Source organism: Bos grunniens, chromosome 7 (assembly GCF_055505025.1).
Source record: "Bos grunniens cultivar Pamir isolate PY7600 chromosome 7, Bosgru_T2T1.0, whole genome shotgun sequence".
Classification (NCBI taxonomy): Eukaryota; Metazoa; Chordata; class Mammalia; order Artiodactyla; family Bovidae; genus Bos; species Bos grunniens.
Window position 1 is genome coordinate 86,552,906 of NC_141171.1, and position 15,772 is coordinate 86,568,677.

Sequence of the window (15,772 nt, forward strand, 5' to 3'; positions counted from 1 at the left end):
AAAGTTATGACCAACCTAGATAGCATATTCAAAAGCAGAGATATTACTTTGCCAACAAAGGTCTGTCTAGTCAAGGCTATGGTTTTTCCAGTGGTCATGTATGGATGTGAGAGTTGGACTATTAAAAAAGCTGAGCACTGAAGAATTGATGCTTTTGAACTGTGGTGTTGGAGAAGACTCTTGAGAGTCCCTTGGACTGCAAGGAGATCCATCCAGTCCGTCCTAAAGGAGATCAGTCCTGGGTGTTCATTGGAAGGACTGATGCTGAAGCTGAAACTCCAGTACTTTGGCCACCTCATGCAAAGAGGTGACTCACTGGAAAAGACCCTTATGCTGGGAGGGATTGGGGGCAGGAGAAAAGGGGACGACAGAGGATGAGATAGCTGGATGGCATCACCAACTCGATGCACATGAGTTTGGGTGAACTCTGGGAGTTGGTGATGGACAGGGAGGCCTGGCATGCTGCAATTCATGGGGTCGCAAAAAGTTGGACACGACTGAGCGACTGAACTGAATGGAACTGAAGACATGAAATATGTCCAAATAAGCCATAAATGCAAATCATTTAAAAAATCAAATATGACCCTTGTCTTTGTCTTCCTGTACTAACAGGTACAATTTCAACTCATGAAAGTTTTCTAACAAATCTTTTTTTGTAAGAAGCCAGATAAAGTGTACAAATAAATAATAAAATGAACATTCCGGCTCACTAAATTTGATATGTAGTGATTGAGTATTCTAGGACCATTGTCCAATTTCTAGAGCAGAACCTCTATCCTACTCAGTGGATTAGATGATTGTACGGTTACAGTCTATTGGCTTTGATCCTGGGATGCAAATATTCTCCTCCACTTTGCACAGTCCCTCTCTGTCTTGGAGACTGTTCCTTTGTTAGCAGCAAACACTCTCACTGCAGGCTTGTCAAAATGATTTAGGAAAGGCATATTTTACCAAAATAAGAAGCCCAATGGTATTGCTGGAACTGATCAAAAATCATCAGCAAGCTGACAGATTGCTTTTATGCAAGACTGGCCTTTGGGTCTTTTGAAGGTAGAGAGTTCCACATACAAATTATGAAAGCCAATGCTTAGTCACAAAATTGTGATCCGTAATAGAAAAATGTTTCTCTAAGTTGAAAGGCATATAATTATGAATGAATGAATGACCCAGATCCTTATAGATTTTTTCCATAGAATATCCTATTATTTTCCTTGGTCATTCATTCACTCATTTACTGTCTTATTCTCCAATGGGCATTGAGCTATGTACTGAATAATAAGAATAATTATTATAATTATTATTTTATCACTATATAACTTAATATACATTTGTTTAAAAATATGGAAAATTTCATATATAATTAAATAATACAGAGAACATGAGAGATAATGCCTCTGTCTACATAGAATTTGCATTATAGTAGTGGTTTATGACAGGTAATGATGCATCAAGTAAAAGATACAAAGACCTATAGTTCACTATCACAGCTCACTGTTCTCCTATTCATTTATCCACTGGGCTCTGTTTAGAGGTAGAACAAAATGTATGACAATATGATTATTTCCAGGTGATTGGGGGCCACTTCTATCTTTGCACTCCCAGGGGAGGAAAGTTGCTTAGTAGAAAAAACATCAAGAAGATTCAACCTTGTGATCAGGAGCAAAAGAGATGACCTAATCATTCCCAGGAAAATCTTCCAGTGCTGATATGGAAGAAGGGGAAGGGAGTGTGTGCATGCTCAGTCCTGTCCAACTCTTTGTGACTCCATGGACTATAACTCGCCAGGTTCCTCTGCCCATGGAATTCTCCAGGCAAGAAAAATTGGAGAGAGTAGCCATTCCCTTCTCCAGGGGATCTTCCCGATCCAAGGATTGAACCCACATTTCCTGTGTCTCCTGCATTGTGTGTGGATTCTTTACTACTGCAGTATAGAAGCATGAAAAAAGTCATGAACAAGAAAGAAGGTGGTCAGTTTGGGCCTTAATCATCACTAAAGGGAGATATAGTTAAGATATATATCTGAGTAAGAATTACATAGTGATTTATATTCTTTCTGAAGCCCTTATCCCCAAATTACTCCTGGGCACCTTCTCATCCCCATCCCCACCCCAGGAGTGTTATTCTCTACTTCCTTATTCTACTTTAACTTCTGCCAACTTGTCCTTCTGGGAATCAGAGTGTCATAGAATGAGATATTGTTACCATATATCAATCATTATTTCTCCTGTATTCTGCCTATCTGTTTTATTCTACACTGAAGACTATCATCTCTAAAACAAAGAAGGAACCTGTTGAGTATAATGGTAACTTTGTGCCCCTCTTGTGATTCATTCATCCTCTTTGTTTCTTGTAAAAATTCCTGTCTTATCTTTCCATAACAGCAAAAAGACACTGTCAGTTGATCAGAAGATCTGATCAATGCATAATAGTTTACAGGCAAAGAGGAGATATTTGGGGGTGGGAATGAGGGGAGGAAATGGAATGAAACAAAGAACTTAGATAACATAGATCCTAGAAATTTTCAAGTTTTTATTTATTTTTTTGCCAAATTCAAATCTGTCATCTCTGAGACAATTAGAAATATTTACAATGATATAATAAAACATATAATATCTATAATATTTTATATAATAAATTTCTTACTTTAAGTGAAGAAAATGAGGAAGAAGGTATGTAAATACACATTATTAGAGGTCTGTATTTATTATTCTGATTCTGTTGCTTTTCTGTGTGATCTTGAGACAATCACTTAACATTTTTGGTCAATGGCGACATCATAAAGTAAGAGTAATAATAATTCTAGAGACTACTGCAAAAATTAATAATACATGTGAAAACACTTTGGGAAAATGTAATAAAGAATTAGAGGACCTAAGTAAAAGGATCTAGATAGCACACTGAAAAGCAGAGGCATTACTTTGCCAACAAAGGTCCAAATAGTCAAGGCTATGGCTTTTCCAGTAGTCATGTATGGATGCGAGAGTTGGACTCTGAAGAAAGCTGAGTGCCAAAGAATTGATGCTTTTGAACTATGGTGTTGGAGAAGACTCTTGAGAGTCCCTTGGACTGCAAGGAGATCCAACCAGTCCATTCTGAAGGAGATCAGCCCTGGGATTTCTTTGGAAGGAATGATGCTAAAGCTGAAACTCAAGTACTTTGGCCACCTCATGAGAAGAGTTGACTCATTGGAAAAGACTCTGATGTTGGGAGGGATTGGGGGCAGGAGGAAAAGGGGACGGCAGAGGATGAGATGGCTGGATGGCATCACTGACTCGATGGACATGAGTCTGAGTGAACTCCAGGAGTTGGTGATGGACAGGGAGGCCTGGCATGCTGCGATTCATGGGGTCACAAAGAGTCGGACACAACTGAGTGACTGAACTGAACTGAACTGAAGTAAAAGGAGAATATTGGAGAGTTAAACGATAGAATTTGATGTGTTTAGTATGTCTATTATTCAATATTTAATCATTTTTCAGATAGCTTAGTCTTTTTTCCCAAATAAATTATAATGAACTGGAGGTGAGCATCCTAGTGGTATCACTTTAGGAATGATGGTGGAGGTGTTTTATAGCCTGGAACTTTCTTTTGGACGAACCACCTCTAGCTCCCATAGGTGCTGGCAAGTGACATTATCAGGCAGGGCTGTGCAAAAGCCTCCTGTGATTCTTTCCCTTAATGCTGATCCCACATCTCTCCCACAGTGAGGTTAACATTTTGGAACCCTATGTGCTGTGCTGCAAGCAAAGGGAAACTTTCTGGGGAATAAAAGGCAACTTTAAACTATATTTTTAAAAGTTTAATTCCTGGATGAAAGAAGAAAACCAAAGTGGTGCAGGAAATGTGTATTATTCTTGCCTGAACTCGTTTTTGTCATTGTTGATATAAATTTTAGGTGTACAGTATCATAATTCATTCTCATACAACACAAAGATCGGCACACAAGTCTCCTTACGATTTGTTGATACAGTTGACCCCTTTCACTCATTTTGCCCATTCCCCCCCAACCACCTTTCCCTCTGGTAATCTCTATTCGGACCTGTGCATCTATGAGTTTGTTTTTATTTTATTTTGTCTTCTTTTTTTTTTTTTTAGACTTCATGTGTGAGTGAAATCACATGATGTTTATCTTTGTCCATCTAGCAGATTTCACTTAGCACAATGCCTTCAAGATCCATCCATGTTGTCAAAATTGGCAGAATTTCATTATTTTTATGACTGACTAATATTATAGTGCATGTATATACTACATCTTCTTTATACGTCCATCCCCAGATGGACACTTAGGTGGTTTCCATATCTTGACTATTATAAAACATGCTGCAGTATATGATTGCATGGGGCACATGTATCTTTTCAAATTCGTGTTTCATGTTCTTTGGATCAATACTCAGAAGTAGAATAGCTGGGTCATACAGTAGTTCTAAGCTTTTTGAGGAACCTTCATACTCCTTTCCATAGTGGCTGTACCAATTTCCACAGTAGTGTTCTCTTTTTCCCATGTCCTTACCATGTTATTTGTTGTCTTTTCAATAATAATCATTCTAACATATGTGAGGTTATATTTCACTGTGGTTTTGATTTGCATTTCCCTAATGATACGTGATGTTGAACATTTTTTCGTGTTTCTATTGGGGATATGTATGTCTTCATTGGAAAAATTTTTATTCAGATCCTCCATTCATTTTTATCATGCTTTTTGCTTTTGCTATTTTTTAAGTTGTATGAGGTCTTTATATATTTTGTATATTAATCCTTTTAGAATATGTGATTTGCAAATATCTTCTCCCTTTAACGTTTATTATAGTTTCCTTTGCTGTGCAGCAGCTTTTCAATTCAAGGCAATCCTATGTTTATTTTTGCTTTTGGTTCCCTTATGTTTGGAGTCAGATACACAGAAACGTTGCTAAAACTGGTATCAATGTGGTTGCATGCATACTAAATTGCTTCCATCATGTCTGACTGTTTGTGGTGCATGGACTATAGCCCACCAGGCTCCTCTGTCCATGGGAGTCTCCAGGCAAGAATACTGGAGTGGGTGCCACGCCCTCCCCTCCAGGGGGTCTTCCTGACCCAGGGGTCAAATTCATATCTCTTACATCTCATGCATTGGCAGGCAGGTTCTTTACCACTAGGACCACCTGGGAAGTCCATCAATGTATTACTACCTATGTTTCTTCTAGGAATTTTATGGTTTCAAGTCTGACAATCAAGTACTAAGTCAGTTTTGAGTTAATTTTTGGGTATGTGTAAGACAATGGTTTGGTTTCATTTTTTTGAATGTGATAGTTCAGTTATCCAAATATCATATATTGATGAGATTATTTTTCTCTAACGTGTGTTCTTTCCTCCTTTATTGTAAATTAATTGTACATATAAGTGTTTTAACTTCTGGACTTTTGATTCTGTTCCATTAATCTGTATGTCTTTTTTGTGCCAGTATCAAACTGTTTTGATTACTGTTGCTTTGTGGTATAGTTTGAAATCAGGGAACATGATACCTCCAGCTTTGTTCTTCTTTCTCAAGATTGTCTCAGCTATTCAGAATCTTTTGTGGTTCTTTATAAATTTTAGAAGTATTTTTTCTAGCTCTGCTAACTATGTCATTGGCATTTTGATAGGGATTTCATTGAATCTATAGGTTGCTCTGGGTAATACATTTTAACCATATTGATTCTTCCAATCTATGAATATGGTATCTATTCATGTGTGTCTTCTTCAATTTCTTCATCAATGTCTTATAGGATTCAGCATCTTTCACCTCCTTGGTTAAATTTATTCCTAAATATTTTATTATTTTTGATGCATTTCTAAATGACATTGTTTTCCTAATTTCTCATTATGATAGCTTGTTATTAGTGCATAGAAATGCCACAGATTTCTGTTTATTGACTTTGTATCCTGCAACTTTACTGAATTTGTTTATTCTAACAATTTTTTAATAGTCTTTAGAGTTATCTCTATTTTGCATTACATTGATCTCCGTTTTTATTCACTCAGAGATAATGGTGAGACAGTCAAGCTATATCTTCATACGCTACCCACATTTACATAAAAATAAATTTTGTCAATTTCATTGTTTGAAAGCCCTGTAGGCCAAGAACAGCACATTCCCACAGACTACCGCCTTGTTAGAGATATATGGATGGACCTAAAAAGAGGACCAGAGCTTTCAGATTCTATTTGAGTTGGCCAGGTACTTAAAGTCCAGCCATTGCCGTAAGGTTCATGTTTTCAGCAAATTTTACAGCTGATTTCTCAAACTGCAAAGCAACATCTGCTACTCCAGTCCTAACTATATGCCAATTACTGTTACAGAGATTTCTGCCTAGAACAGATGCAGTTCTTATGTTTAAATGCATCTGTACATTTATTGCGTGGAGCCCATTTTCTACAGAGGTCTCTCAGCCAGCTCTGGAGGGTAAAGGAAGCTTAATGCAACACTGTGCTGTAATGATGCCATTTGTCAGATTGTTAAACTTTGTGAAAGAGTACAATTAAGTCAGTTTCCTATAAATTTAAGCTTTTTCCCCCACTACAATCAATCTTAGAGGTAGTCATATATCAATTATTTTATACTTCAGACAGTTTTTCTTTCATCTTCTTTCCAGTTTAGAACCAATAGCAATTGTTCCTCAAAAGAAGAGTCATAAAGAAGTTGCCAGAAATTTAAACAGAGATAACTCACAGTCTGCTAAGAAGTTTAGGGCTGCGTCTTATAAATAATGAGAAAATATTATGAAAGCAGGGAGTTGTTTATAGTCATTCTTAAAACAGACTCTAACATTCGCAGAGTGAAGTATATAAGAGAACTGTGGGTGACTTGATTTTATTTCTTTGGGAGGACTTGTGTCATGTCATTTGGATCTTATCTGGGGCTTCATGCTGCTGTGCTTTTCATCGTTCATTTAACAAAAATTCATTATGCATCTACTATGTGCCAAGCATTATAGAAATAAAAATGAAAAAAGGAAGTCACTATTTTCAAGGAGTTTGTCATTCTATTTACACCAATAAATTACAAAACAAAAACTATAAAAATATAGAAAAGTATGCAGGGTCCTGTGATAACAGAGAGAATATCATTGATAAATGACAATTGCTGAAAGTGCACTCTTACATTGGTACAGTTAAAATGAAAACCCAACAACCCCTAACAGCTTTCACAAGTGCCTCAATTGTATACAGATCATGCCCCATGCTGTGACAATCAGGCATAACGCACTATAAATGTGAAAGGAATAAGCCTGGAAATTTACCCCAGACTGATCTGTGATTTGTGAGGAAGTTGGCTACCTGAAAACTGCTTGGGCTCAAAGAAGAAGCTGTCTAAAGCAGGCTCATAGAAAAACCCACCTGAAATATTTTAAAAATTGACCAGATAACATTTTTAAGGAGAGTGGAGGCATCTCATTGACAAATAAGTTGACACGCAGAACCAAGCCCGCAGCCCTCAGGAAGATAAGAGGCTTTGGTTCAGGAGTGGAGGATGAGAATGCTGATAAGAGCAAGGTCCAGAGTGTTGGTCATTGGTTGGGTGTAGAGGGGAGAGGGCTTGGAAGCGCTGAGTCCAGTTGTCCTCTGGGCAGTACTGCTTCCGGAAAACCATGCTGTGCACTAGGCTCCCAGGCTCAAGGGAAAAATCAACAAAAGGGAAGGAGTTAGCTATGTGCTATAGCGATTACCAGTTCAATTTTCTGCCTGAGTCAGATTCTCCCCTTGTCAGTCCTAAAGGGTTTATATTTGGGACTAAGCCAGCAGTGGAGAATGAGGCAGACTGTGTTATTTATAGAGAATAGTTACTGGTTTATTTTCCAAACAACTGTGGAAAACAACATTAAAACAACATTTGTAAACCAGCTTGCAAATAGGAAACTACATGTACAACAAGACATTTTTGCTATTTGGTTTTAATCTTTTCTACCTAAATGTTTCAGGAGGTATCTCTAGCTAAAATTGTATCTATTTTACATATGCCCACCTTATTCCTTTTAGGGATATACATCAGTGTGTGACATAGGGACAAATATTTTTTTCAGATCAAAAAAATATTTTTTTAACCCAATAAAATTGTAAAAACAACTAGAATACAGCAGGTTGGGGCTGGGGGGCGGGGAGCGGGGAGTAGATTAAGTGTAAATGATAACAACCCAACTTCCCAACTGAAAACCCAAATGTCTGGAAAGGCTTCAAAGTGCCCCCTGCAGCATTTGTCTGAAGCCTGGCAGCTCCGAAGAGGAGCTCTGTAATGGGGACAAAGACTGCCAGATGCGTGGTGTGCCAGTGCCAGCCAAAGTGAGCTGGCAGAAAGAGCCGCCAGCGCACTGACAGTGCCAAGATAAAGAGGCCAGGGAGACGGGAGGCCGCGGATGGTTTCCAAGGGAGCAGGACTGTTTTTAATTACTCGCTCTAGTGTTATCCTCAGCCTTACTCTTTGTGATTGTATGTGGATCACTTCTGTCCTACATCCATCATTTCCTATGTCAAGGTTAGAAAGCCAGAGAACGTGAAGTGATTTGTTTCTAAACAGGGGTGGGGACAGGCATGACGCAAGAGTGAGACATCCATATCAGGCTGGGCTGGAAAGCCCAACATCTCCAAATGATGCATCCCGATGGAGACAAGGTTTTTGCTGCATTGAATTCTATCAACTGGTAATGAAGTGTGTGGAAGAAGCAGCTGAAGAATCCGTAGCCAACCCTTCCATTTATTTCAGTTAATTTCTTTATTCCTCATTCTCTACCTTCTGTTTCCAAATCCTCTTGCACTATTTCCTGGGACAGGACAATCTCCATATACAACTGAACCGAATAGCAAATCTCAGTGGCAGTGATGGTAGTCATAATAGCTACTATTTATTAAGTAGTTGCTACATTCCAGGTTCTGCACTCGCATTCAGTCATTATAACCACCATGCAAAGTAGATATCATCATTCCTGTTTTATACATTAACATCTGTAAGAGATTAGAGCTTAAAAAAGATACAGACAAATCAGCAGGCAAGAATACTCCAGAGATAAGTGCTTTATTGGGATGACACAGCAAGCCATGGAGAGTACCTAAAGGGTCATCTAGCTTAAATTCGGTGGGAGGGGGTAATAATGGAGTGGTTAGGGGAATGTTGTTGAAAGGAGTTACATTCACACTGAATCATGAAATAATGAAGAATGCAGAATTTGGAGATTCCTCAAAAAAATTAAAGAAAGATACACCTACTATATGATCCAGCAATCCCACTTTGGAGTATATATCCAAAGGAAATAAAATTAGTATCCCAAAGAAATATCTACACTCATGTTCATTGCAATGTTATTCATGATTGCCAAGATATAGAATCAATCTAAGTGTCTATTTATGGATGAACTTAGAAATTTTGAGATGGATAGGTAGACAGGGTGGAGAGAGGGAAAAGGGAACAGGGAGGAGAGAGAACTATTATTCACCCTTAAAAAAGAAGGAAATCCTGTTATTTGTGACATGGATAAACCAGAAGAACATCAGTCAGGTAAATAAGGCAGGCACAGAAAAATAAATACTTATACATGAAATTGAAACCAGTCAAACTTATAGAAGCAGAGTTGAATGGTGGTTACCAGGGCTGGAGGATGGAGCTTATGTTGTTCAAAGGGTATACAGTTTCAATTATTCAAAATGAATATTTCAGGAGATTTAATGTGCCACATGGTAACTATAGTTTGTTTTTGGTAACTATAGTTGAGAATAATTATTATATACATGAAATTTGCTAAAAGAGAAGGTCTTAAATGTTTTCAACACATACACACAAATGGTAATGTAAGGTGACAAGTATGCTTGTTAACTTGATTGTGGTAAGCATTTTATAAGTGAGTTAGTCACTCAGTCATGTCCAACTCTTTGAGATTCCATGGACTGTAACCTGCCAGGCTCCTCTGTCCAGGGAATTCTCCAGACAAGAATACTTGAGTGGATAGCCATTCTCTTCTCCAGGGGATATTCCTGACCGAGGGATCAAACCCAGGTCTCCTGAATTGCAGTTAGATTCTTTACCAGCTGAGTCACCAAGGAAACCCAGTATTTTATAATGTATATCAAAGCATCATGTTGTATACCTTAAATATTACCTTTTTATTTGTCCATTATACCACAGTAAAGATAGAAAAACTAGGGTAGCAAAGGTCTTTATTACTAAGGGGATGATGGAAGAGCCTCCTGCCCTCCCCATGAAAGTTACTGTCCACATAGATGTCCCGAAGACCAGCTGTGGCACACAGGTTTATGTAAACTGTGTGTATAAAGCCCATCAAATCTGGAACTACAAACTCTAAAAATTCTTTATCTTTTCAAACTTCCAGACAGAGGAAAGGACAGTAAACCGTTGGGTTCCCTGGCTCTGGGAGAAGGTGTGAGCCCTTCATCCGCTTGTCCACTTGCATGTCACATCCAGTTCTCAGACCTGTGTAGAATCACAAGCTTTTCTCCTTGCTTTGTCTCTCTTGAGGGTAAAGGGGATACTAATTAGCCAGCTCCTATACTCGGTCATCTAAGCCAAGAGTTGAGCTTGTCAGTGGAAGGAATGAGAAAAAAACAATCCTAGAAAAAAGGAAGACTGTAGCTAGTTTCTGTTACCAAATCTTCTTCCTTCCTAGCAGATCACTCACCTGGTTCTAGATTACCTAGAACTTCTCTGGGTTATGCAGTCTCCTGTCACTAAATTTCTCTCCTGACTTACAGCCATGGTCAGTTGTTCTGTTTGTAAATTAAAACCTTGCACAACTTGAACCTATAGCTCTTACCTGGGGAAAGAAAACAAAGGAACTTTGTGTAGATGTTTGATCATTCAAAGCCTTAAGGAACCTGAACAGAGTTGGAATACTATTATTAATAAAATTCTTCAACAAATTCCATATTCTGATCGCACCTTGGTGCATCTTCGGCATTGTCTCTTCATTCCCACTGCCTCAGACTCGAATCTAGCTTCAGAATCTCTTGTCTGCAGTAACTTCTTAACTGGTCTCCGTGCTTCCACGATCCTACACTAAACTTGTTTACCATTTGCAGCCCTCCTTTTCTGCTAAAGTTTCTGCCATAGAACTTGCTTCTATAGGAATCAAGTCAAGTTCCTTCACTTGTCATGTACCCCTCCTCAATATCTAGAAACACATTGTTTCGCCACTAGCTTCTCAACACTCAACCTTCCACATAGGCAAGTGGCATCATTTCTGTCTTTTCATTTCCTCCGATTAAATATTCTCCCTGAACACAAGCCCAAATATTGCAATTACTTCAAGTCCAAATTGAGCCCTTCATCCATGTTAATATCACATAAGTAAACTTCCTTAATTAACTACTAGTTCTCCTTTTTGTAATATCTACAATATATATATTCAGTAAATTGTGAATGTAGGAATTTGAAGACATCCCAAAGTCTTTTGGCCCAACTGCCGCATCAGATAAATAAACTGAGTCTTCCTGAATTTAATTGACTTTGCCATCTACTCTGTGCAGTTTTACTTCTTATCTGACTCTCTGATGATTGCTGAGCTTGCCTTGCCCCCTGCATTAGGCTGAAAACTCTTCAACCCTACCTGCCACTCCTTGGGAACTTCTTTGATGCCCAGTACACTACTGAACTGAATGCAAACTGAATTAATTTGCATTTTTAAAATTCACTTGGGCTCATTCTTTCAAGAAACTTCCTGCTATATTATTTGAGGATTTAAATACCCAATTTCTAATTTATTTTATTTCCAAATTTGGATGTTCATGTATCTTACTTTTACCAAGTGGGCACAACAGGTCAAAACAGGTTGAGAATATACTCAAAATACAAGGCAGGTTTCCCATCACTGCTAAAAATTTGCTGAAATATTCCCAGTTCAGAAAGGGCAAAAAGGCACAAGTTACCACTCAGTTCACTGCCTCTAAACATAAATCAGAGCCCTGTGAATCTTTAGAATTTGATGCTCCGCCACTGTGAAGCTTCCCAGCATGGCAGCATCATACTTCCCTTCCCGTGAGAGTTTACATGTAACAGAAGCAGCTATCAAGAATTCCTTACTTCCTAGAAGGTTGAAAAGGGAATGAGATCCTCTGAGGATCACTGATAAAAGTGAATTTTAAAAATAAGTAAGCAAAATAATGTGAGATGTTTTATAGACGCTCTCCTACATATAATAGGGCAACCATATGCCATGTTATTCTTCAAGTCTTAATGACTCATTAAAACCATTATACCACTTTTTCGTCAATTTCAGGACAAAACTGTTTGAAGCTATATTCCATCTATATTACCTGGGATAATGAAAATAAATCATCTCCTAGTCCCAGATTTTGTACTATAGAGAAAATTATTTATTACTGATTTATTCATGTCACATCTAGTTTTAGTTGTTTTAATCAAAATTTAATTATATAAGAGATACTTTAAACCAAGTCATTTCTCTCTTTTGATACATAGTCATAGCCAACCACAACAGTAAATGTCACTTCCTAGACCAACAGCTCACACATGTTCAATACAAATGTTATAAATAAGTACATAAAGTTTTAGAGTGTTTAATAAAAGCTTAATAGTTTGCAGACATGCTTGTTTCCAATTTCTTGGTGCAATTCATTTCCAGAGTTATCTGGACACATGTGGAAATGCTGCCCTTTAAACACTGCCAAATTTTTACATCCCCTGCACATAACTTGTCTGAGCTGTTTAAGAAGGGAAAAGTCCCATAAATTAAGATGACATGAAGGGGAAAAAATCAGCTTCATGCAACAAGAAAACAATTTGTCCTTTCCACTGAAAGATCCTAAGCAAATAGCCGAAGATAAAGTTCTAGAGAATGAAAATATTGTTTACAAGTTTCCCTCTTTGAAATAATGTTTAAACAAATTTCAACATCAGTAAAACTTGGCTGGTGTGAAGATTGTGCAAAGACATGGTTCTTTATACTGTAGTTGAGATTTTGTTATTGTTCAGTCTTTCAGTCATGCCCACATTTTTGCAACCCCATGGACTGCATCATGCCAGGCTTCCCTGTCCTTCACCATCTCTTGGAGCTTCTCAAACTCATGTCCGTTGAGTCGGCATGCCATCCAACCATCTCATCCTCTGTAGTCCCCATCTCCTCCTGCCTTCAATCTTTCCCAGCATCAAAGTATTTTCCAACGAGTTGGCTCTTTGCATCAGATAGCCAAAGTATTGGAATTTCAGCTTCAGCAACAGCTCCTCCAATGAATATTCAAGATTGATTTATTTTAGGATTGACTGCTTTGATCTCTTTGCAGTCCAAGAGACTCTCAAGAGTTCTCCAACATCACAGTTCAAAAGCATCAGTTCTTTGGCACTCTGCCTTCTTTATCGTCCAACTCTCACATCCATACGTGACCACTGGAAAAATCATAGCTTTTACCATATGGACCTTTGTTGACAAAGTAGTGTCTCTGTTTTTTAACATGGTGTCTTTTCTTCCAAGGAGCAAGCGTCTTTTAATTTCATGGCTGCAGTCATCATCCACAGTGATTTTTGGAGCCCAAGAAAATAAAGTCTGTTGCTGTTTCCATTGTTAAGATTTATAGATCTTAAAACCTTAAAGTTATTGAATACTCAATTAGAATAAACTGGCAGTTTGCAGGTCACAGTAAAAAGTGGGTAAACCTTCACTTATCTGGTCTTCTCTCCACAATAGAGCACATGGTTTAGACCCAAATGAGCAGCCTAGCTACTCAAATCGGGTTAAAATCTTCTGAGCAGATCAAACCAGGAAAATGACCCCCTCTTCAATTTGGCTTAGAATTGGGGGCACTAAGGTTCAGCAACATATAAGTCCTAATCAATGAGAGAAAATGGCATCACACCTCTAAAACAATGTGCTTCCAGAGTAAAATGTGTAGACTAACCTAAGAGGAAAAGATGGTGGTAGATGCTGTCTCATAGGATAGGGTAATGAGGAGCCAGAAGAACATGTTTATTTCAGCTGATCTTGTCTTAAATTTTTACCTAGGATTTGAAAAATACTCAAATGTTCAAGGAAACAAATGGGTAGGTGAAAGGGTCATTTTAAAACTGTAAAAGTTATCACCATACATGGACCAAATAGTTTTCTGGGAGGAGGGGGCTGATTAGGCTTCTGTGTCTCTCATATGTATTACTTCATTGAAGATACTGTTATTTTGATTAAGTGTGGAAAAATAAATGATAAAAGGCAGAAGCAAATTAGCTATATGCACATAGCTGTGTCAGTTAGGGCTGTGATAACAAAATACCACAGACTGAGTGACTTAAACAGCAGAAAATGGCTTTCTCCGTTCTGGAAGCTAGAAGCGTAAGATCAAGGTGTCCTCAAGTTTAGTTTCTTCCAAGGCTTCACTTCTTGGCTGGCAGATGGCTACTTTCTCAGTCTTTTGTCTTTCCTTTGTCGGTAGGTTGTCTGTGACCAAATCTCTTCTTATAAACACCCTAGTCATATTGGATTAGGGCTCACCCAATCCAATCACTGCATTTTACCTTAACTATTTCTATAAAGATTCCTACTCTAAATAGTCACATTCTTGGATATTGGGGTTAGGACTTCAACACATAAATGTGGGAATGGGGGAGGGGGCACAATTCAGCCCATAACAATAGCTATGTATGAAAATTGAAGTAGAGACTTGAGGTAGCTCAAATGGATAATTTGAGTCATATTCATTTTTACTTGCTGCTTCACAATAATTGAGGCAAATATTTTGGTTAAGAGTTTAAGTTATCCTGTAGTAACTTAAACTAGTACATTCTTTTTTTTTTACTAGTACATTCTTTCCAGCCCTCTCTGTGGCTGTTACATTCATTTTTGTGCTATACAAGAAATGTACACTTCTTGACGCTAAAACTGTGTAAATGGCCTTAGATAACTAGAATCTTGATTTTTAAATCTGAAGAGTGCAACCCATGAGTAAGACATGAGACCACTTAGTGGGTGGCAACTATTGCTTTAGTTAGAGACTAAAATTAATACAGTATATAAAATAGTAAAATAACCAGATGTAGAAGTATTGTCGGGGAATATAGTAGAGTAATAATTTCTGAAAATTATTTGCTCCATAATAGCAGTTTTTAAAATGGCAAAATTGTCACAGTCAACTTTTTCATAACTCTGGAAACTAAACAAAGGCTTTTGGCAAGCCAAGGATCTGGCTGAATATCTGTAAAAACAATTAAGTTTGTGGCTTTTTAGCTTGCCCTATTCTTAGCCCTCTGCCCCCCTTCTATAGTAGACTCACAAGCCAACAGCCAGAATCATAGTGAATCCAGTACACTGGCCACTACTGGAAGGGGCCCAAGTGAAGTCGCTCAATCGTGTCTGACTCTTCGCAACCCCCTGGACTGTAGCCTACCAGGCTTCTCAGTCCATGGGATTTTCCAGGCAAGAATACTGGAGTGGGTTGCCATTTCCTTCTCCAGGAGTTCTTCCTGACCCCAGGATTGAACCTGGGTCTCCCGCATTATAAGCAGACACTTTACCGTCTGAGCCACCAGGGAAGACTTCCCTGGTGACTTCCCTGGAAGGGGCCCAAGGAGGATGGAATTCTTCCAAACTGCTTCCCAGAGTATTGTCATTGTTTGACTCTTCTGATGGTTCCCTGGAAGAATCAACTCACAAAACTGGCTTTTTGTTACCTGGTAGAATCTTGCCTAGTGAAAATAGGTGACTATTAAAAACAATCAGAAGCGATTGTGGAACAGCAATCCCTGGATCAGGAGGATCCCCTGGAGAAGGAAATGGCAACCCATTCCAGTACTTTTGCCTGGAAAATCCTG